A 24101-nucleotide genomic window follows, 5' to 3' on the forward strand; every position below is an offset into this window, starting at 1 on the left:
TGACTCATTTGCCCTTGTACATGGATGAAGAAGATCCCATGAGGTAGCTGAACATCTGAGTCACTACTGCACAAAACAAAAAAGATCTCTCTTGAAAGATACTGGGCAGGCTCCAGACATGAAGATAAAGATCTGCCCATTGGTAATACCTCTCCATGTGAGGGTGGCAGAGAAGGTTGTGCTAAGGTGGAATCTCTCGACACTACTGAGGGAAGAGATAGAAGAACCAGGAACCACTCTGCTTGGGGCCACAAAGGAGCTACTAGGGTTATCCTGAGATTCTTGGAACACATTACGCTGTTCAGGATACGACATCAGGCAGAATAGAGGAAAGGCGCAAACTTTCAGGTTGTCCCAGGTATGCAGAAGGGAGTCTTCCACTTCAGCGAATGGATCTGGGACCACCAAACAGTAGACCTCTAGCTTTCTGTTGAACTACGTAGCAAAGAGGTCTAACATGGGTCTTCCACAAGTAGACAGAGGTGGTGATAGGATAACCCAAATTGATGGCCTATAATAAGATGCTCTATGCAGATACATCTCAAGTACCCTAATGTCAACCAGTGCCCGGTCAAAGCAAAGAAATGCGCATCTCCAACAGAGGAGACATCCTATGAGGAGATCCCCTATGATGACATCAGATCCATATGTCACTCAACAAAGATGATGACCAATGATGATAGGACACTGACCGCCCCTTATTATCTGCAAGAAAACAATGAAGTACTTACACTGCACATCCCAGCAGGATCTATCATATACAGCTGAGGCCCATCCTTGTCGAAAGCACTTAAGATGATTGAGCAACCATAAGGTCGTACAGCAGAGTACAATGTGTAAGCGTGAAGATAATGGCTAACTCGTTCGGCTAAGTACTGAAAAAAAGATAATTGAAAATTATTTTTGTTAAATTATGAGTACTGGACTATACTTATAATCTGCAAACATAGGGGTCTTACAATACATAAATAAGAAGACTTCTTGTACTTGCTAATCTCCCAAATATTACTCAATACTTTTGATATAACCAGCAATTTCAAAATATTTCACTTACTCTGTTGGCTTTTCTAGACTCATGGTGACCCATACTCAAAGTTCTAATGAGAGTTTCAACATTTATTACAGAAATTTGCGAGTCAATTGTGTCTGGCATTTATTGGAGGTTCAAATTGCCCGGATGTAATTTGTCTAAATTTGTCCACAAATGCAATTTATCTACAACTGACTGACTGTTATGATTTAATTTCAGAACCAATGTTTATTTTCATTTATTCTATTAACCTATGAACTACGTACTCTGAAATATTCATTTATTTGATGCCTGTAAAAAGATAGTTTCATGTGTAATTGAACATAATTCAGACAAGCACAAGTTCTATGAACACACATAATATACCAACTTAAGAAAATTACATATATAAAAGGAATATTATTCAATGCATTAATTCTTTAAGAGAGAGAATACAGAATAGAGCATTATGCTGTAGAGGAAGAGATGAAAAAGGTTTATCGTGCATGGGTTGGGTGACTGCAGCAAAATCAACCATGCTCCAACAAAAAATACAATGCTTTCCTGTGTTGGGGTTAAGTTTTCTAACACAAGACCAAGCAGAATATGTACTTAAATGTCTTACACCAAGGTTATTTAGAATTTTAAGTTTATTCTAACCCTTTCCCTTAACTAAAATCCAACAACAATGCTTTTTGTAAAAAAAAATATCCCTATTCTATAAAAACATACATATTCTAAGAATACATACAATGATACAGGTAGTCCCCCGGTTATTGGCTGGGTGCTCATAAGTGAAAACCGCCAGTAACTGAAAGTTGGCAATTTATGGAGCTTATGGCTAAGGTTTGGTTAATGGCGGCCTCTGTTAGGTAAGCATACAGGCGGTCCCCGGGTTACGACGGTTCCGGCTTACGACGTTCCGAGGTTACGACGCTTTTTCTTAATATTCAATGGAAATTCCGTCCTGGGTTACGACGCTTGTTCCGAGGTTACGACGCTGACGCTTCCGACGCTCCGAGTTAACGACGCTTTTAAAAAACGCATGCTATGATAAAAATCCTTTATAGTTTAGCACAGTACATAATAAAAATATGTTTTTGGTTACATTACAACAAAAATTTTGAGGTTATGATGATTTTTGACACTTTTTTTTTTTTTCGTATTTTTGAATTTTTTAGTGACGCCGCATATGCGGAACTAGTTTGGGCGGGCGAAATGAATACACTAGCTTGGGATGCGCAGTTTAAAACAGTCCAAAAGCGCAAATATAATGAAAAATCATTGCTTGTTTCCAGTACATAATTAAAAAAACTAAGTTTCTGGTTAGATTACAACACAAATTCCAAGGTTACGACGTTTTGTTATGCTTTTTAACGATACCTCATATGCAGAACTAGTTTTTGAGCGGAGGTGCATAAATCAATTAACGCTATTAAACTGTATGGTAAATTGACCGAACAACGACCTCGGACGGTCGAGGACGCCAAGCGTAACAATACGAAAGGACGCCACTTCAATCGCGTGCCTGCCTGCATTTCACTAGGTTGTGTGCTAAGACGTTGCTGAAATTCCTTGCCATTTTCGCAAATTTACAATGGCTCCTAAACGCCAAAGTACTTCCTCCGATGATAGTTCATCCAAGAAGAGGAAGGTCATCACGATGGAGGTCAAATATGACGTGATAAAGCGTTCGGAGAAGGGAGAAACTAACACCGAAATAGGCCGTTCTTTAGGCTTGAGCAGGACCACGGTGGTAACCATTGTGAAGGACAAGGAACGTATTCTGAAGCATGTTAAGGATGCTGCACCGATGAAGCACACGGTGATAAACGAGAAGCAACGTAGCCAGGAGCATTGTTGAAATGGAGAAATTGCTCATGATCTGGCTGGAGGACCAGAACCAGCGACGTGTTCCGGTGAGTTTAAGTGTGATCCAGGAGAAGGCTAGAGCGCTGCATGAGGCAGTAGTGAAAAAGTTTGGTGAAGGCAGTGCTGGTGGTGAATTTTCCGCGAGTAGAGGTTGGTTTAACCGTTTTAAGGCTCGTGCAAATTTGCATAATGTGAAGCTGCAAGGTGAAGCTGCGAGTGCTGATAGCGAAGCAGCAGAAAGTTTTCCAGGTGGTTTGGCTGAGATAATTAAGGATGGTGGTTACACGGCTGACCAAGTCTTTAATGTGGATGAGACTGGATTATTTTGGAAAAGAATGCCAAATCGAACGTACCTTTCCAAGGAGGAGAAGTCAGCACCTGGCCATAAAGCTGGAAAGGAGCGGACTGACTTTGCTGTTTGGGGCCAATGCAAGTGGTTGATTTGAAACTGAAGCCCTTGCTGTGTATTTGGCCGAGAATCCCAGGGCTTTCAAGGGCATTTTCAAGAGTCAACTCCCTGTGATTTGGAAATCAAACAAGAAGGCGTGGGTTACCTTAATGGTCTTCGAGATTGGTTCAATGACCATTTCGTGCCAGCAGTGGAGCGGTATTTGACTTCGAAGGGTCTGCCTTTTAAGGCCCTCTTAGTCCTGGACAATGCCCTGGTCACCCTTCAAATTTGAGCGACATGCATCCTAATGTGAAGGTGGTGTACCTCCCACCCAATACCACATCGCTGATACAGCCAATGGACCAGGGAGTAATAGCTAATTTCAAGGCTTACTACCTTAGAAGGGACATACGTTTTGCTTGAGGGCCATAGAAGCTAACAAGGAGTTGACACTGAAGCAATTCTGGAAGGGCTACAACATTGCTGATGCAGTGAAAAATATTGCAAGTGCTTGGGACGAGGTGAAGACGACCACTTTAAATGGGGCCTGGAGGAAACTGTGTCCACAGTTTGTGCACAGTTTTGAAGGCTTTGACCAGGCAGAAGACGTCGAGACTGTGACGAGGAAGATCGTAGGCTAAGCAAGAGGCTGAAACTAGATCTTGAACCTGATGATGTAACAGAGCTGCTGGCTTCCCATGGAGAGGAATTGTCTGCAGAGGACTTACTAGAACTTGAACAACAAATGATTGAGGAAGAGGAGGCGGCACCAGAGCCAAAAACCCAGGTCATTAACTGTGAAAGGCTTGTCAGAGGGTTTTACTCATCTGGAGAGAGCCTTGGCTTCTTTTGAGGCAGAAGACCCTAACGTTTCTAGGTTTGACAAAATCAAGAGAGGAATCATGGATTTGGTGACTTTCTACAAGGAGACCCTGAAGGAGAAGCAGACGAAGAGAAGTGTGCAGTCCAGGCTTGACACTTTCTTTCACAAGTCTCCAGTACACCACCTCCCACTCCTAGTCCTGGTAAGGAATTCTGAACTGTTTTTTACTTTATTTATGTGTTTAATAGTGTACATATTAAAATGTGTTAATTTTTTAATGTAACACTAAATGTAAGAGTAAATTGTAACTTCATTAATTTTCATCATTTGTAATTTTATTGCAGAAGTGGTGACAGTTCCAGATCCCCCTGTACTACCTGTGACAGTTCCAGAATCTCCCTGTACTACCTGTGACAGTTCCCAGATCTCCCTGTACTACCTGTGACAGTTCCAGATCCCCCTGTACTTGGACCCTCTGTATCAGCCCGCCCACACTGTACGTGTACAATCAGGTAAGCAATTTCATTTTTCTCATTTTCATGTGGAAATTGTTTACACCCTACATACATACGTACACTAACTTACATAGTGGTACAATGTGTTTGATGTTGCATAACCTTATTATTATTTTTTTTTTTTTTATTTTTTTTTCATTTCAGACCCCTTGATAGTGACAGTGACCCAGATGACCCTGAGCCTTTCCATGGTTTTGAATGCCTCGCCCTATACATCAGGTAAAGGAATCCTTAACAAATTTTGTATACAAAATTTGTATAAATGTTTTATATTGCTATAATAGAAATTTTATTAAAAGTGTACATATGCTACATACATCCCCACCTTATATATTTATGTACCCTATCATTCTTTCCAGATGTAATGTTCCCTCATCAGTTGATACGAGTATCACTCCAGAGCCCAAATCAGTTGATACGAGTAGTATCACCTCTCCCATTCTTCAGGTAAAAGAATCTTCAGTTTTTTATATTGAACATACGTATTACACACTACATATGTCAAACAGTAATAACATGTGCAGTAGTTTACAGTGTAGTAACTATCATTTTATATATTTTTTTTATCATTCCAGACTCCCAAGCACATGCCCATCCCACTCCATAGCCCAGCCACCCACTCTCATGTACCATATGGCCATCCCAGTAAGCAAGCCAACCACTAGAATTTGGGTAAGGACATTTTTTTTATTAATGTTTTATTATTACATATGTAATAACCATGTTATTATGTAACATACATACTATATAATCATATGTACTATTACATTATCATTCCAGACTGGCATGCACCTGTGACTTACATAAACCAGACCTCTACATAGCCTACATGTCTTCATTTTGCTGAAGGTAAGGAATTCTCAGTTGTGTTTAATGTTTGCATACGTACAATAAATTTTGTACACCTAAGTGGTTACATACTGTCCCTATTAATTCTTCATTCCAGACTGCCCATCATCCTAGCCTGTTATCTGTGATAAAGCACTGAAGTTAGGTTGGAATGCATCCTTATCATGAATGCTACACCCTCCACCTCCATCTCCCACAACCTAGGTAACAGCTTTGAGACTCACTAAAAGTTGGTAAGTTATGTAAGGAATTTCTAAATTAAGTTTATACTACATGTTATATGTGATATTAAACCACTGTATGGTGCATATTACTGTATGTAACTTACTATGCATATGAGTACTTACTGACAAAATTATTTTTTGTACATTCCAGAACCCCCGGAATGATGTAGGCTATGGGGCCACATAAGACTTTGTCCATCCAGGGTTACATTGAACGACAACTTTAAACTAAAAGTAAGGAATTAATTAACATACATTAACTCTTTTAGTACTCTTTGTATATCTACAGTAATTAACATATTGCATTCACAACTTCTGTAGTGTATATTTTGTACACTAATTTTGTTACTTTTTCCTTCCAGAACCAACATTTTTTCACACAACTCCAGGTTGTTACTAACGAATTACTAACTAACAAGTGTCATCAAGGGATAACTACAAGTAGAAGCACCATTTTTGGATGGAAAAAAACCTTCAGGAAAGTATACGTATCACATGTACCATGTAGTGTAACAAAGTATGAACAGTAAGGTTTTTACATACAGTAGTATTACATACGTACATAACTTTTTTTATAGGAATTTCCAACCAAGTTTGATTATGTACATACAGTTATAAACCACTGTACGTATGGGTTACTGTATGTAACTTACTAAACATACATAACATGACTTAACTTTGATACTTTTTTGGTACATTCCAGAAAACCAGGACCCCCTCCATGATGCAGGCTATGGGGCCACATAAAACTTTGTCCAGGGTTACTACATAACATAAAGGTAAGGAATTATACATAGTGTAGTAAACATACATTAAGTAAGTTTTATACGTACATACTAAAAAAAGTGACCAAGATCTCTCACATGGGATAAGTGATCAATGGTCCCTCATGGAATATGTACATACTGTACACTCCCTGCTGAACAGGGGGTGTAGACCAATCATTTACTATGCATACCAGTTGATATTAAACCACTGTATGGTGCATATTACTGTATGTAACTTACTATGCATAGAGTACTTACTGACAAAAATTATTTTTGTACATTCCAGAACCCCCTCCCCCTGAATGATGTAGGCTATGGGGCCACATAAGACTTTGTGCATCCAGGGTTACATGCACGACAACTTTAAACTAAAGGTAAGGAATTAATTAACATACATTAACTAAGTTTTATACATGTTATATATGTGATATTAAACCACTGTATGGTGCATATTACTGTATGTAACTTACTATGCATAGAGTACTTACTGACATACTAATTATTTTTTGTACATTCCAGAACCCCCTGAATGATGTAGGCTATGGGGCCACATAAGACTTTGTGCATCCAGGGTTACATAGCAGGACAACTTTAAACTAAAAGTAAGGAATTAATTCACATACATTAACTTTTTTACTCTTGATATAACTCAAACGTAAGGAATTATAAACTAAAAGTAAGGAATTAATTAACAATACATTAACTCTTTACTCTTGATATCTATAATTTACATATTGCATTCAGGACTTTGTGTAGTATTTTGTACTAATTGTGTTATACTTTTACCTTCCAGAGCTACCAGACTGGGATTTTAGTGTACTCCAGGATCTACCAAATACTACTACGAAGTGTACAGTGCATAATATAGTGTTTAGTGTATAATCTAACCTAAGGATTAAGTGTAGTACATGTGCTTTATAGTGTCACAATGAGTTTAATAAAGAATTATACCTTCAAGAACCATCCTTTGCCATTGAAATAACCACACTACACATCATGCAATATACTTGCATGTCACACAGGTAAGGTCTCTAACTTTTTCTTAGTTTAAGCATATTTCCAAGTGTCGTTCCGGCTTACGACGATTTTCGGCTTACGACGCGCCTCAAGAACGGAACCCCCGTCGTAACCCGGGGACTGCCTGTAATGTTATGGTGCCATAACTCTATTATCAGCACCTTATAGTGCTGATAACCAAAACTCAGCCCTTATGGCACCATAAATCACCAATTTTATGGCACTAGCCAAGTGCCACAAAACAGGATCGCCATTAACCGAGACTGCCGTTAACCAGGGACTACCTGTAATTTTCATGATAAAATGAATTATTTGGATACTTACCTACAGTTACAATTCATTTTAACTTCGTGCCTTTTGGTGCATCTACGCAAAGAAAATCAAAATACACACTTAGCTAACCGACTGTCAAGATAGTAATCTGTTTTCCCATTAAGATATGGGGAGGCTGAGTGGGTTTCCATTTTAACAGTAGGAAAGTATCCAAATAATGAATTCCATCATGAAATTATCATTATTTGGTGGGTTAGTACAGCCAGAGAAAACAATGTTCAGCCAAGCAAACTAGGAGCCTTTTTTAAAAGGGGAGAAAAAGCTTCTCGTTTCTAAACATTCCTGCCTGATTTGTGATTCTTGCAGGTAAGTACTGTCACCAAATGCTTGAACATCAGGGTGTAAGGTCCTCATAGCGAGACTTGTCAGAGGATCATTACAGAGCAGTGGTTCCTAAACTTGACCATACCAAGATCCGCAGGTATGATGAGTTCCCACCGAGACACAAGCCAACTCAAAAATTATCATTACCATACCGGGATATCCCCAGTACATTGTAAGTACATTTAATATTTGCATATTCCCTCACACAGTAAGTATAAGGGAAAAAAAATATGAATATTATTTTTCAATATTTTTCATTGCTTTAAAATTTGTGAAAAAGAGCCACAGTTTTTTCTGGGGTAGGGAAAAAATATAAATTTTTTCTGATGTCATCGAACCCCCTAAGGCTTTCTCCTGGACCTCCAGGGTATTGTTGGACCCCAGTTTGGGAACCACTGCTCTAAGAAATGAAGAAAAAGAGGCTTCCACATGAGCAAAGCCAAAGACAAGATAGTGATTGAAGCCCACTACTATAACCTCTTCCTAGTCTAATCTGGATATAAAGAAAGCCACTTCTTCATCATATACCTAAAGCAGTTAACAATAACAAAATTTTCACCAACTTTGTATTTTTCATAACTTACAACCTGAGTCTTACTACTTTAAAATAAATACTCAGCGCCAGCTGGAAACCGGTAAAGTTTAAAATAATTGTGTAAGCAAGGGACTATTGGCATGTGTGCTTGGTCACGAGACATGTGGAGCCCACATACCCCTCAATAATTATGAGCCCGTTAGTATTTTTCTTACGCTTTTTGCCAAGAGAGACGTGCTTTGCTCACGTCCTTTTTAAAAGCTGATTTAGTTTGCCCCCTGTTGTTTTCAATTTGTTGTTTGGAATTCCCGGGTATGTGAACATGAAGCCTTCTCATGCTGCGAGACTTCCTGGATATCACAAGAAGCAGATAAATGCCCTGATATTTTCTTTGATGATTTCAACGTTGAGGTGTCAGTGCTCATTGTGTAGTAAGTCGTAGGTGCAGAAACTCTTAAGGTACAGTTAATTCGTTACCTGTGCTTTGGAATATCACATATTCATATGGGTTGCATATTCATATGGATTGCCTGTAAATCCAAATCCTTTCCCTGCGGGGAGAGGTGTGCATCGCCATCTTGTTTTCGTTCCAGATACGTGGGTAGAGATGATGAAGGTGTGCGGTCGTGTTAGGCTTATCAGGAGAACAAACCCAAGGGCAGTTGGTTTGATGTATAACGTCGTGCTGCCATCCAGGGTCCCACATGATGCATGTCCCTTTTTTCCTGATATGCACTGAATGGCGGTCGGATGCATCGCCATCTGTAAAGAAGCAGATAGTGCAACACGGCAGACTTTAATGTCAGGTTGCTATGCCTACGAGAATAACATCAACAGCCTTGCACTTCTGCTCAGTGACGTCATAAACATGGCGACCGCCATGACGTCACTTCACAGCTGCGGCATACACAGAGACATGCTTCCATTTTCATTTCAAGGTACAAGAGTACTTTACAACTATGCTTTTGGATTTGGAGATTTTTTAATGCACATTGTTTTTTGAGATAAATTACAAGCATTAGGAAATATAAGTCCACATAACTGGAAAAGACACAGTCTTTCCTCTGTATCCTTCCGCTTAGGCGTCAACAAGCTTAGGTGACTGGCTTTGATGCCAGTGCATTCTCCTGCAATCCTGGAAGAATAGGGACTTCGTAGCTGATCCTCAAGCCAAGAGAAGTTTCTTCAACCTTCGAGCCAGGATTGTTACATCCCTATTATATGAAAGAACACAAGAAGTAGTTGTAATTGTCGAACAAGTTGAATGATGGAAGTTTAGTCTAGTGCTGGCTGCTATGAAGAGTTGGAAAAGGCTAGAATCAGGGACTTCGTGACTGATCCTCGTGCCAAGAGGAGAAGAATAATTTCTTCTTCATCTTCGAGCCAGGACTGTCACATCCTTGTAAAGCAGAAATGCCACAGAAGGTTGGGTCTCTTGATCTTGGTTGCAAGAGCACCATCAACAGCCTCACGCTTCCATCAAGCGTGAAAACATCATAGCCAAAACCGCTTGCAAAATGGCGGTAGTCACGACGTCACAGCCTACTGATTCTCGATCTGCTTCGCTGCCTCCGGAAACCAAATACACTTTCTGACTCATTGATACACACAGTAATGAAGAATAAACAAGATCTAGAGGTGAAAATTGCTAAGAAAGACAAGAAAAGGCGGTTGATTCATCTTCCTCTAGATGGTGTCATAGCTAAGTTCGATAGCTTCACTGCGTGTACCAGTCAAGTGTTGGAGGATACGGGATTTCGTGACTGATCCTTGGGACAAGAGGAGAAGAGTAAATTCTTCTTCATCTTTGAACCAGGACTGTCACAGCCCAATCAGCAAGAAAGTCAAGAAGTCAGTGGCTGGTAATCAACGAGCGAAAGCGTCGACGGTCGCTGGGCTAGTGGCCGACGCGGAGTTGCCAGTGGTGACTACAAAGAGTCTAAGAGAGACTACAATGCCGTTGGTGAACTTGATACATACGCCGATGCTTTTACAAACGTTTTCCATGGACTCCAGATGTCAGAGTAATGCAATATGATAAAATTGCTGTCATATTTGTATATAGGATTGCAAATAGATACCTTCTCAAATCCTACTGACTATTCGAGATCGAGCCATCAGTGGCCATTAAAGATCAAAGATGCCGCGGGTGTATGGTCGGACGGCCATGACGCACCCGGATGTTTGTCAGAGGGTAGGAGTGAGTTAACGTCTCCTGTGGCTGAACACAGTGCGTTAGAACCGGAGGAAAGAGAAAACCAAGAATTTCTGGCTTCGTATGCGGAGGTGATTAATTTGATTTGTCAATTCAATAACCTTTCGGGGAGCACGGAGACACCTGCCAGCATGCTTCCCCCAGGGATAGACATGGTGTTTGGTTTGAAAAAGGGAATGAAAGTGTATGAATTACCTTGTTTAAGTCATGTAGCGTCCGTTTTACAACACGTAAAATGCATGGATTGATGGAAGGATATGAATACCTCTTAGTAATCGTATACAGCCTGAATGGTGGGAATTAGCATACTTTGGGTTGACCCCAGAAAACTTCAAACCTTTAAAGGTAAAAAGAATTCCCATGTTTTATATACTTGTTGGTACAATCTGGTTTCTTCCTATAAGAATATTGACTAAACGCTTCGACTCTTACACAAGTAGGGAAAGGTAATCGAAAGATTGGTTCCTTCGAAAGTACTGTAGAACCATTCTTCTTAATGAAATCTAATGGAAACTTAAGTCGAAAGGAAGAGGTGTACGTCTTTCTTTCGCCACTTAAGGTAGCCAAGCCTAAGTAGGGCACACATAACTTAAGATGCTATAGCCAGGCTAATTCCAGCCAGTCCGAGTCTACTGCTACTATCTTAGTTAATCTGAGTAGTAGTTCTAAGCTTAGATTGTCCGAACTAACTGGTTTGGGTATGCATGTGCTGGCTTGGACTAGCTAATGGTTGCTGTTTAGTTTTCGAACCTGCATTTACTATCTTAGATTAGTCTGAGTGGTACAATTCTTAGTTAGCTTAGCCGGGTCCGCTTAGCCTAACTCATAGGTTAGATGGTTATGACATACATGTTAACTTAGCCTAACAGTGGGTTGATGACTTAACATGGTCTGGCTGCTTGAACATGCCTTTACTATCTTAGATTGGGCGAATTAGTAATGTTATAAGTACAGCCGAGCATAGACTAGTGCCTAGGCTACCCATTCGAAACACTTTTACCACCTCAGCCTAGGTGGTGGTGGTTGTAGCCTTGCATGTATAGCCCAAACTTTCTTGAATGACTTTACCCTAAACTAAGTCATTTAGTTTCTAGATTAAGCTAGTCTATACTAGCCTAGCCTAGTTAAGAGTACATCTCTGATGGACTTAACCTACCCTAAGTGATTGAGGAGTTAGCCTAGCCATTAGTGAATTTATGGCTACAGAAATAACAGCACCTCTTTCCCATCTGATTTCCCAAAATCAATGGCGTGTAACATGTAACTCAATATGAGTGACCCCATCCACCACCCAAAACCTGTTATTGCTACTCATGTGAGCATGTCCATCCATTAAGGGTTCAGTGATGCCTTATCAACGGGCTTAACTGAAGCTGTGTTAAATTTCATTGTAAAACATGATTGGGAGAAGAAGTTCCCAGCAAAAGAAAATTAAAATCTAATCTAAATTTAAATTGTGATCTATATTCTAGTCAGCATGATGCAGAACTGACAGCAATGTAAAAAGGTATCCTTGATCTCTGTGATGAAAAAAACTGTTTTGCATATCTGAGATACTGGAGAGCTTAAATCAAGATATCTAGTTGAACAGGTGCTGGATCATCCCTCAGGACAAGCACCAAGATAAAAAAACTAACCACTGTTATTGACACACAAGTCTTAACAAACGAGGGCCTTCTAGATTTAAAGACTCCTTCCTTGGCTATCTGGCCAAAATGCCCTTAGCTTATGCTGTCTGAAAAGATACTCAAGACGAAAGAAGACGATGAACATCTACCACCAGGAAAGAAAGTTGGGGGAACCATTCCCTTGAGGCCATGAATGTACTAACAAAATCATCCTTGAGATCTGCAGGTTCTCAACTTGAGTATTTCCTCAAAAACAGCCAACAGAGAAAACCTAAAGGTCTAAAGTTTGACCATTCTAGAAGGAAAGCCATGCTTGAGGATCCTGGCATGATGGCCAATAAAATGGTAGTGTAGTGTCTTGGGCAGTCATAAACAGATGGGTGTTTGCATTTCCCTAAAGGTTCCACAACTTCTGGCAAACCAGAAGCAGAGGAGACTATTTGACTGGAGATCTTGCCCTCAGTGCTGAGTCAGTCTTTAGTACCAAGGTGTCTTCTTAGGACAAAATGAGGAAAAGGAAAGACATTGCTGAACTCTGTCCAAACGGAAAAAGTAAGTTTCTTTGCTAACTGAACAAAATTCTTGATTTGTATCTCCTTGTCACCTTAGAATTGAGACTTGCATAAGACTGTTGCCAACTTATGAAAAATCTATGTTTAGCAGATTTCAGGTTGTCATAGTTGGCAACACTGGGACCAGAGAATGCAAGATGTTCGGCACTGAACCCAAACCGAAATAAATAGCAGAGAGAGAAGTGTCGAAGGGCACAGAACCTTGATCCCGAGACGCACCTTCATTTCCTGTCGGAGGAGACGTCTCAACCAATCAATGCAGGGCAGTCCAAAGGGAGGGCTACAGACAGATCCCAAGACTCAAGACACCTTCTCTCTTCTGGGGGAAACCGGAAAAGGTCGAAAATAAATGAGGGGTGGAGGTTATTTAGCCCCAGTACTTTTGATCAAAATTCTAACTAATAAAAGGCAGTCCCCAGTTACTGGCGGACTCGGTTAATGGTGATGCGGTTTTGTGGTGCTTGTCTAGGGCAATAAAATCTGCAATTTATGGCGTTGTAAAGGGTCAATTTCGGTTGGTGCTGATAATAAGTTATGGCGTTATAACGTACCTATCGGAGGTGCCATTAACTGGTTATTAGCGCCATTAACCGATACTATAAACCGACAAGTTTCAGTTAATGGTGGTTTTCACTTATCGGCACCCCGTCAAGAATGGAATCCCCCACCCACCCCAACCCCATAACCAGGGACTGCCCTTATATGTCAAATATTACTTTCATCCTGAACCACATAAGGAGCAAATGGAGGTGGAGCAGAAAGAGAGAGAAGTTAACAAGGTTAAATATATAGGTAATGGAGAAGCAACAACAGAATGCACAAGGAAAAGACAGAGTAAGCTTCTGGTGTGGCCTAATTAATTGTCTATGTACATTATCGAGCCTCTAACAGCTTCTGATACCACACAAAATTTGGTCAATCTTAACCCTTAAACGCCGAAGCGGAATAAAATAAAAATGTCTCCCGTGTGCCGGAGGTGTTTCGGAGTGAGCGAGGAAGCGGAAAAAATTTTTTTTTTCAAAAAATCACAGCGCGCTTAGTTTTCAAGATAAGAGTTCATTTTTGGCTCCTTTTTTTGTCATTGGGTGAAGTTTAGTATGCAACCATCAGAAATGAAAAAAATTATCATTATCATATATAAATAATGCGATATATGATAGCGCAAAAACAAAATTTCATATATAATTGTATTCAAATCGCTCTGTGCACAAAATGGTTAAAGGTAACAAGTTACATTTTTTTCGTTGTAATGTACGACTAAATTGTGATAATTTGGTATATAACACATTGTAAAACAATATAAAAAGCAAACACAGCGGGAAAATATTTATCACAAAATAATGCATGATTTGTAATGCGCGGACGTAAAAACAAATATTTTTCAAAAATTCACCATAAATCTAAATATGTCCTAGAGACTTCCAATTTCTTTCAAAATGAAGACAAATGATTGAATATTACTATACTGTAAGAGTATTAGCTTACAATTGCAGTTTTCGATCATATCTGACGAGTTAAAGTTGACCGAATGTCATATTTTTTATATATATATATTTTTTTTTATATGCAATTATTTCGGAAATTAAAAAAGCTACAACCTTCAAATATTTTTCGTTTTATTCTACATGAAATTGCGCACATTTTCATATATAAAACTCTATGAAATGCCTAATATGAAACGGAGCAAATATTCCGAGAATGGGATGTACGCATTTCGGAGATTTGTGGAGGAGAATCCGCACATGGAGGGAAGGAAAGTTTTTTTTTTAAATTCACCATAAATCTAAATATTGTGCTAGAGACTTCAAATTTGTTTCAAGATGAAGATATGGAAATGACGAATATTACTAGAATGTAAGAGTTTTAGCTTACAATTGCGTTTTTCGACCATTTCGTTAGTCAAAGTTGACCGAAATGACAATTTGTCCAAAATTGCATTTTTCCTAACTATACAAACCTGAGGTCCTTTTACACTAGGAATACTTTTACAATAGGAAGGTACTATTGTAAAAGGACCGAAGGTTTGTATGCCGTGTCGGAACAATGGTGCAAACATTACCACAATCGCACATATGATTTTTTCGGAAGAGTTACCGCGCGGACGTAAAGGAAATGTTATTTTTTTCATAAATTCACCATAAATCGAAATATTGTGCTAGAGACTTCCAATTAGTTGCAAAATTAAGGTAAATGATTGAATATTACTAAAATATAAGTTTTAGCTTACAATTGCATTTTTTGACCATTTCCGTAGAGTCAAAGTTGACCGAAGGTTGAAATTTTGGCACTTATCGTTATTTATATGAAAATACCTCAAAACTGATAAAAGCTACAATCATGAGCATTTTTTCGTTGTATTCTACATAAAAAAGCGCACATTTTCATATATAATACTTCATGTAACGGCTAATTTAAAATGGTACAAAAATTATCTCAAAGTGACGAAATAATTTCCGAGATGTGTCACAGACACTTTTTAGTGCGGCAGAAGAAGAATTCGCTGCTTGCGCGCCTGCATAACGATTGTAAACAAAACAACACCTTAATCCGTGAACTCCCCAGCATCCCCCAAGGCGCGTGATTCAAAAGTTTTCGGCTGGTAGGCCTATAAGTATTTTTCTGCGAATTTAAAAAAAAATTTTTTTTGAGTCGACGTATGGTACGTCCATTCGGCATACGGGAGACATTTTGACTTGACGTTTAATACGTCCATTCGGCATTTAAGGGTTAATAATAACTGTGTCAGGTATTTCTTTGGAAATTACAGTTTCCTATAGTATTCAGGTTGCTTATTAAGAATTTTACAGTTATTTATGGGTGGTCGACTGTAATTAACACCCAGGGGCCAGTACTGAACATAGCGAAATACATTGGATGCCCAGTCCTAATGATGGTCGTATTTGCGGTTACGTTCTTTGCAGTCCATGCGGAGTTATTATTTAGAATTACCCAAAATTTACATCCTCTCATCAGAAAATCTATTTATATTCAAGAAAACCATACTTGTGCCAGAGCAGCTAGCCTAACATAGGCTACAAGGTCATCTTGCAAAATCCAACAATTGGTTTTCCCAATCTTTCCTATAGTAGTACAACCTAATGCTTTCATCTCTGCTTGAAGTTGACATAGCAAAAACAGAAAGAAGCACAATACCATACAGGAGAAAATAGCCAGAATCATCAAAATATTACTAACACTGATCCAACCACCAGGTTGGTGTGAAGATATATGACAAAAAACGTAAACATTCCAGCACCATCTGGTGGTGAAAACAGACAACTGCAATGGCAGTCCAAGTGGGTTAGCCAAGCATATTTTGATATTAAAAAAAAAATGCTGATCACACCAAAGATAAAGCTAACTTAACAGTAGGTAGACTCATTCCAAATAGTGAACAATAACTATCTAAGACTCTGTACCTACCTTACATGGAATGGGTACACCATATTCAGCTCTGAAATTTGAGGATTCAATTTTTGCCACCTCTACTATTGCTCTAGCATCAGCGAGAAGACCAGCACATGCCTGAAAATAAATTACAAGTACATACAAACTATTCAGCTTAAACAAATGCATACTAGACATAAAGTTTTACAGATATTAAGTGAAGAAATTTTTAGACAATATGAAAGAATAAATATATACATTCCCTGTAACTATGATGTCTTCATAGTTTTAAAGATGGATATGTTTAATGAAAAATATGAAGTTTTCATAATAAAACTAATATTGTAATACTTACTGAACACCTGAATTAGCCCTGGTCACTGACCAGCCCTAACTATATCCCCACATATTTACCCACTAAGTGGGTAATTTTAACTGTCAGTGTTACCAACGCTGCAGGTAAAATCTAGTCAAATGAGTTACCTGTGTTACCGTTGGCAACGCTGCCGCAAATACCGGCCACCAGAGGCCTGTCTCCTCAATTGAATCATTCACTATCAAATTGAAGTGGGGAGAAGGGTGGGAATCATTCAGGTGTTCAGGTAAGTATTACAATATTAGTTTATGAAAACTTCATATTGCAATACACTCCCGACACCTGAATTAGCCCGATTAACAACATTTACCTCGGAGGCGGGGTCCAATCTCATTCAGCCCGACCTGTCCCACCGGAACATACGCCAGGTGACTCATAAGCAACCTACCATGTATAAAAGCATGTATCCTCACCTAGTTATCTAACTCGGAGGTGAGGATGTTTGCAAAGAAAGTACTTCAACATCAGTGTTGAGTCTAAGGTACTGTCTAAGTCAGAAGTACCTCCCATGTGATAAGCTATACTTCTTATTCATGGAGGTAAAAAAACAAATCTCCTACTGGTTGTCCAGATCATAGGTGGAGGGATGTTTGCAAAAGAAAGTACTTCAACGTCAGTGTTGAGTCTAAGGTACTATCTGAGTCAGAAGTACCTCCCATGTTATAAGCTATACTTCTATTCAGGGAGGTAAAAAAAACAAATCTCTCACCTGGTTGTCCAGCTCAGTAAGTGAGGATGCTTGCAGAAAGAAAAGTACCATACCGTCGGTGTCGAGTCCTAGGTACCACCTGAGTTTGAAGAACCTCCATGTGGTATTCTATACCTCATGTATGGAGGGGAAATGGTGAACCTCCCATGTGGCTATGTAGCCTCTCATGTATTTGGAGGAGAGTTGATTGTGCAGGACCTTCAGTTCTCTACTGCTCACTGATGTAGATAACTTGTGCTGAAGAAGTAGTAGTTATTCCAACATGACAATCGGGATCTGCCTAACCTCAAGGGCCTAAGGGACAATACACTCTGTCTAAGCTTGACCAACAGAAACACTAGAGTTCATTAGACTATCACTGGCCCCTCCCTAAACTTCTAACACCATAAAGTAATTCAGACTATCACTGCCTCCCTAAATTTCTAACACCCTGAAGTTCATTTAGACTATCACTGCTTCCCTAAACTTCTAACACCCTAACTCTACCAAGCCAACTATAAAACTGAGTTACCGCAACGACAGGACCCCGAGAGTAACCTCTCTGAAGAAACTGAAATTCCCTAAGGTACGGTGTAGTGAAAAACCACAACAACTCTCAAATGACCACCTACACAATCGCCGACAGCGGAACGTTCCTCTGGAAGCCAAAGGGTAGCCCTCCGCATACTTGCACCCTTGGATTGACTAAGAACCCCTTCTTATGAGTGTCCGGATAGCGCTGAGGCAATGATTTAACAATAGTCGCTCCTCTCCTTGACAAGAACATAGCATAACCCTCAGAAATGTTAGTCTGGTATGCAAACCCCCTCAAAACCAAAGTGGAGAGGTTATCAAACAGTCTAGGCTCAGAGAAACACCCATCAACTCTCACCACATCCACACAGAGTGGGACAAGACCTCCCACTGGCTGTGAAAGGTGTCTTCCAAATACGAGCCTCATGATCCGTAACCCTTACCACACGAATCAATGAAGGAACCCAATAGAGAAAAACCTCAACTGACTCGTAAACCGGAAGTCGGACTCCGGCAGAGGAGTTACCCGCTACCTCATAAAGAAAAGTGATGCTAGCTCAAGTCCTTCCCCAAAAACTGCCCGACTTGCCGAAACCAGACTAGCCTACTTGATGTTTGAGAGACTGCTGGTTTGGTTGAATACAACGTATCAAACATTACTTGAATTAACTGAGATCCCTCCGGAGCCTGGAATGCGGAAAGAGAGAATGGACAAAGTCCACAATCCGTTATACTCGCTTCCTTCGCCGGAGAAACAAAAACCCACAACTAGCAAACGAGTCTCTCTTCAAAGGTATCTATCCTCTGTCAGACCTGTCCCACCACACCGGAACAGGAAAAAGGAGAAAAGCCAAACACCGACAAGAGCAGCACCCAAGAACCCGGAACCTACTACACCTAGCTGCTCGATACCAAACGACATACAAGATCCCATCATATCTGAGCCTACCGATCCGATTGCGCGACGATATACCAACAAGAAGATGATAAACTCCTGTGCAAGTCATCTAACATCTCTACCTCCATAAATTTGCACCCTCCTCTAAGTTAAAAGGTATTATCTTAATGATAATATACTTGTATAACTGCGTACAGCTATGAACAACCGAACGAGAACTTGCTGCTAATACGATCGAATCCAACAGCAACATCACTTTATTGTATTGATCCGCGTGCGACAGTAATCGAATCCGATAACAACATCCGTTTATTGTACTCATCCGCGTGCGACGGTAATTACTGTATTCATGTTATAAATGTAGCTAAAGACTGATAAGGCAAAATTACATGGACCAGCAACCTGGATAGAAGTCCCAAGCTTTGTATGATTTTTCAACGCAGCGTGCCGTTATAAAAGAAAGTAATAGCATGAAAGAGCTCATTCACTGTTGTTTTCACACCGACAAAAGATTAATCAAGTGTAAGGTTCATAATACCTATGAAAACAAGTGAAAACGAACGGAATCACTAAATTTTACGCTACCTAACCTGAGGGAAAAACTAGCTTCCGATGAGAAGTATTAGTCAAATTTTGGCCTTAAATTACATCGTAAGAACAGTATGACTTCGTTTCATAAGTTAAGTATCCAGATATTCATTATGCTAACTAGGAACAAAAACATTAGCCGAGACCAAGTGATATGATTGAATCTGGAGCCAGGATATAGACTAGCCGGCATCATTGTTTGTCTAAGCCACGCCTCCTTACAACAGTGCTGTTTTGACAAGCTTGTGTAATTGCAATTTAATTGAAAAGTAATAAATTACATATTTTAAGGTAATTAAATTAACTTTATTAGGCCAAATATTAATTTCAGTTGTCACTGTAATTTGATAATACGACTGGTAATTCTTTTGTAACTATAATTGACATAAGCACAATGTAATTACTGACGGCAATTAGTCTGTTAAACGTATGAAGATGTCATACAAACGATTCCTTATATCTGACATCTGATTATATGCCACAAGATACCATTATTGACTATGTTAAATGTCCAACATAGTTGAAAACATGTCTCCTTCAAGACGACAAACATGGCATAAGTGAGGAAGAGTTGTTGTGTTAGTTACGCTAGCCAATCAGGACAAGAATGAGGTGGATACGGCGACGCAAACCCGTATTCGCCATCAGCTGATTCCAGAGCGTGAATGACTGGCGAGTTAGTATTTATACTATGCTAATATGATGATACATAAAATACAATTAATGCTTTAGTCGGACAGAATCTGATCTTCAATCTGTTCGATTACATTCATATTGAATTATGCTAAGATCGGATTCTCGTTCGTTTTCAATTACACCTGTACTGAATTATCCGTTGTCAGAATGCCTTGAGCCTACAGCATTAGCAACTATAAAAATCACTCTACCGATATGTAGTACATCGAATACTTTTGGCTAGGCTAAGCTACTGTATATGCATACGATATCTCTCTGAACACTAGGCTAGCCGTAGTTAATTTTATTCGATTTCTCTACATACTGAATTATCGCAAGTCAATATGCGTTGAAAAAAGAGAATTAGTTGATATTAAAAATTACCCATATCGTATAAGTAGAGGAAAGTAACCTTAAAGACGAAGGATCGGTATTCAACCCTTCAGAACCCGACAGACCCGAAACCAGATCTGAACGACCAACCATGGCCTAAAAGCTTCTGATGCAAGGAACTCGAAGCAGGAAAACCCCAAAGAGGCTCTAAGGACACTGTCCCTCTATAAACTACTTATAATAGAAAACCGACCGGAAGAAGCCTGCACTTCTCTTGCTAAACATTATTTAGCCTATTATCCCTACTAGTCTGTATCTGACCTAAATTTTCATCATCCTGAGAACTTACAAATCAAAGGGGAGGGAAAATCTGCTGCCAACACTGCCTGCTCCCGCGCCCGGGGGCCAGCAGAACCTACCCACTCGGAGGCTTGCGGTTCTCCATTACCCCCAGCACCCGTTAGGGCTGGTTCTGGAACAGGCAGGGGGCCTGAAAAAGAACTATTAGAATCCACTATACTACTAGTACCACTATCTCTATTTTGGTTAAATTATTCGTCAGGCTAGAAATATGCTTAACATACTAGATGATAACCTGTCCACTAATTTCTTGAATAACTAACTAATGTTTCGTTGTCTCCTGACCAAGACAATCATCTCTGACTGGTATTGCACTGAACCTTCCTATACGAAATAACGAAAAGAACGTCTATCATGTGTGCGGTACTCATCCTACTCTTGAAGGGCGTGCAGAGCCGATGAGCACAAACATATCCAGCAGTAGAAGGGTCGATCGTCGAACTGTAGATGAAGTAGAAGCAGAGGCGTTTGCAGACAGCGATGACGTTATTTTAGAGCCGATGAGCACCAACATATCCAGCAGTAGAAGGCTCGATCGTCGAACTGTAGATGAAGCAGAAGCAGAAGCGTTTGCAGACGGCGACGACGTTTATTTCCTAACTTATCCATAGCGAGTACAAAGTAGCTATCCAAAGTGAAACGGGAGAAATCATAGTTTGTAACCAAAATGCGAAAACTCTTTGAGTGGGGTCGGCCTAAATGACAAAAAGTTCGCCCGATGTGGGACTGATCCGCTCAGAATGGCGAACAAGAAACAATTGAGGAGACAGGTCTCTGGTGGCCGGTATTTGCGGCAGCGTTGCCAACAGTAACACAGGTAACTCATTTGACTAGATTTTACCTGCAGCGTTGGTAACACTGACAGTTAAAATTACCCACTTAGTGGGTAAATATGTGGGGATATAGTTCGGGCTGGTCAGTGACCAGGGCTAATTCAGGTGTTCAGGGAGTGTATTGCAATATCAATTTTTCTGTAAACATGATATTGTTATGATACAATAAAGTTTTATACATACTTACCTGGCAGATATATACATAGCTATTACTCCGTCGTCCCCGACAGAAATTCGAATTTCGCGGCACACGCAGCAGGTAGGTCAGGTGATCTACCCCCCCGCCGCTGGGTGGCGGGAATAGGAACCATACCCGTTTTCTAATTCATATTTTTTCTTCCAGCTGTCTCCTGAGGGGAGGCTGGGTGGGCCATTTAATTGTATATATCTGCCATGTAACGTATGTTATATAAAACGTTTATTGTATCATAACAATATCATTTTTATACATTCAACTTACCCGTCGAGATATACATAGCTGATTCACACCATTAGTGGAGGGTAAAAGACAGCATTACTGAATATACAGGTAAACAACATACGTTGTAGGTAATAAATAAATAAAACCTTGGTTCCTATGTGTTTAGACGAATAAGGGTCGACTTCCTAGCTATTGCTAGTAGTCTGCTTCGTCTCAAGAGCCTCAGCGAGGATGTGACCTATGGCTAAGAGTTCTTGTAGATCTGTCAATGGGGTCTTATCCACTTACTTGACAGAATCTAGTGGTCATTTGTCAATGGGGTCTTATCCACTTACATGACAATACACCAATGCCTATTGGCATAATTTAAGGAGCACAACACCGATCCCGATCACCTGATCCTAACACGAGGGTTTGTGCTTAATTTGAAAAGAGCTATCCCCAAACTCATTTCAAATAAACCCAGAAAATAATACACTTATGTTAAAAAAAAATTAAAAAATAATTCACTAGTTAAGGATCAGTGTCGTCTCCCTATCCCAGCAACGCATCCGTGGACACGTATAACAAAGAGAGAAGGATCTCTCATAGGCCCACTTGCTCTCCTTCGTGCAAAGAGGAGTCAACACAGAGTTGCATCTCCCGTTATTACAGCTAATATGTCTCTCACGACATATTGTTATGGAAAGAACAAGAATTGTTAAAAGCCCGCACTTCAAGCGCTTTTAATTCTTAGCTGTTTGAAGGAATCATCGAGTTACTCAAGAAGTGCTTTAGAGATTCCACTGTTCCAAAGAAGACCAGGGCTTTCTTTGAAATAGAACTCTTCTGGATGAAGCCCAGAGCCTGGCTTGCGCCTGGCTGGCGCCTCGCGCCTGCCTGGCGTCTCGCGCCTGGCTGTCGCCTCGCGCCTGGCTGGCGCTTCGCTTGCCTGGCGCCTCGCGTCTGGCTGGCTCCTCGCGCCTGGCTGACTTCTCCCCACTTGCTGGAGATTCGAGCTTGTTAAGAGTCTCGATGAAAACTGGCAATGTCCACCTCGGACACTTTATTTGCCTGATTTATTCGCCTCTAGCGCATCTGCGCCAGATTGGAGGCCTACTCCTTCTCCTCATCAGACAATGAACAGTGTTTATTTGGACTGTCTTTGCTCTGGCGTCTTTACGCCTGTTTGGCATTTTGGCGCCTGATTGGCGCTACATTGTCCGAAAGTCTGAACATCCACAATCGTTTATCAGGAGAATGGAAAAGGGTGGAAGAAATTCTTTCACTTTGAGCTTATGGCCTCCGTAACAAGGGGAGGTAATTTTAGTCAGCTACATCCAGTAGACGATAGGAAATCTAATAGTCCGAGAGACCAGTCTTCCTCCGAGGAGGATCATACTTGATACTTCCGTTGCTAACGAGCACTCTTCTACATGTTGAAGAGTTCTCTTGTTGCAAAATCTTCCCTATCCTTGCACGAAGGCAGGGAAAGAGCCTGGAAGTCTAAGGAGATTCTGAGCTGAAATTGGGAGGATTCCTGATTTCTAGCTCTTTAAATATCTCTTCGAACCTTCTGGGAAGTGGTTTTTTTAAGCCCTCATCGTATTCCAAAGACTCTGTCCAGCAAAACGTTTTTAAACCTTATTCTCCTTTTGTAGATGAGAATGTAAATACATTGCCTGGACAACGAATCCTTTATCTGAAAGCGTTGATCCAGGAATAAAAGGTTTTAGTTCTTTTGCCAAACATACCATGCTGGCAGGAACCCATTGCCTAGTCTTTCTAGAATTTGATTCCAGATTCCAAGCCCAAAATTTCACTCGTCCTTTTGGTCCTTTAGTACCAAGAGAAACATTGATGAGGAGCAGTTCCCATCTTGTCAGAACACGGAATCTGAGGCCCAAAATAGGATCCCATTGTAATTATAAGATCTCTAGTCTTGTCGTATAGAG

At 40.2% G+C, this 24101-nt stretch overlaps 1 long non-coding RNA gene and 2 pseudogenes across 1 annotated transcript; 1 reads left to right on the forward strand and 2 right to left on the reverse strand.

Moving 5' to 3' along the window:
• The window catches only part of LOC135217215 (serine/arginine repetitive matrix protein 2-like), a 199472-nt pseudogene that overhangs the window by 8846 nt on the left and 166525 nt on the right, over positions 1-24101 (reverse strand).
• LOC135217477 (proteasome subunit alpha type-3-like) overlaps positions 687-24101 on the reverse strand; it is a 65904-nt pseudogene continuing 42489 nt past the window's right edge.
• LOC135217484 (uncharacterized) lies at positions 6323-7357 on the forward strand. The gene is made up of 3 exons (XR_010315148.1): positions 6323-6462; positions 6970-7052; positions 7244-7357. It is a non-coding gene; the product is annotated as an uncharacterized LOC135217484 (long non-coding RNA).

This window comes from Macrobrachium nipponense, chromosome 7, assembly GCF_015104395.2.
Source record: "Macrobrachium nipponense isolate FS-2020 chromosome 7, ASM1510439v2, whole genome shotgun sequence".
Lineage (NCBI taxonomy): Eukaryota > Metazoa > Arthropoda > Malacostraca > Decapoda > Palaemonidae > Macrobrachium > Macrobrachium nipponense.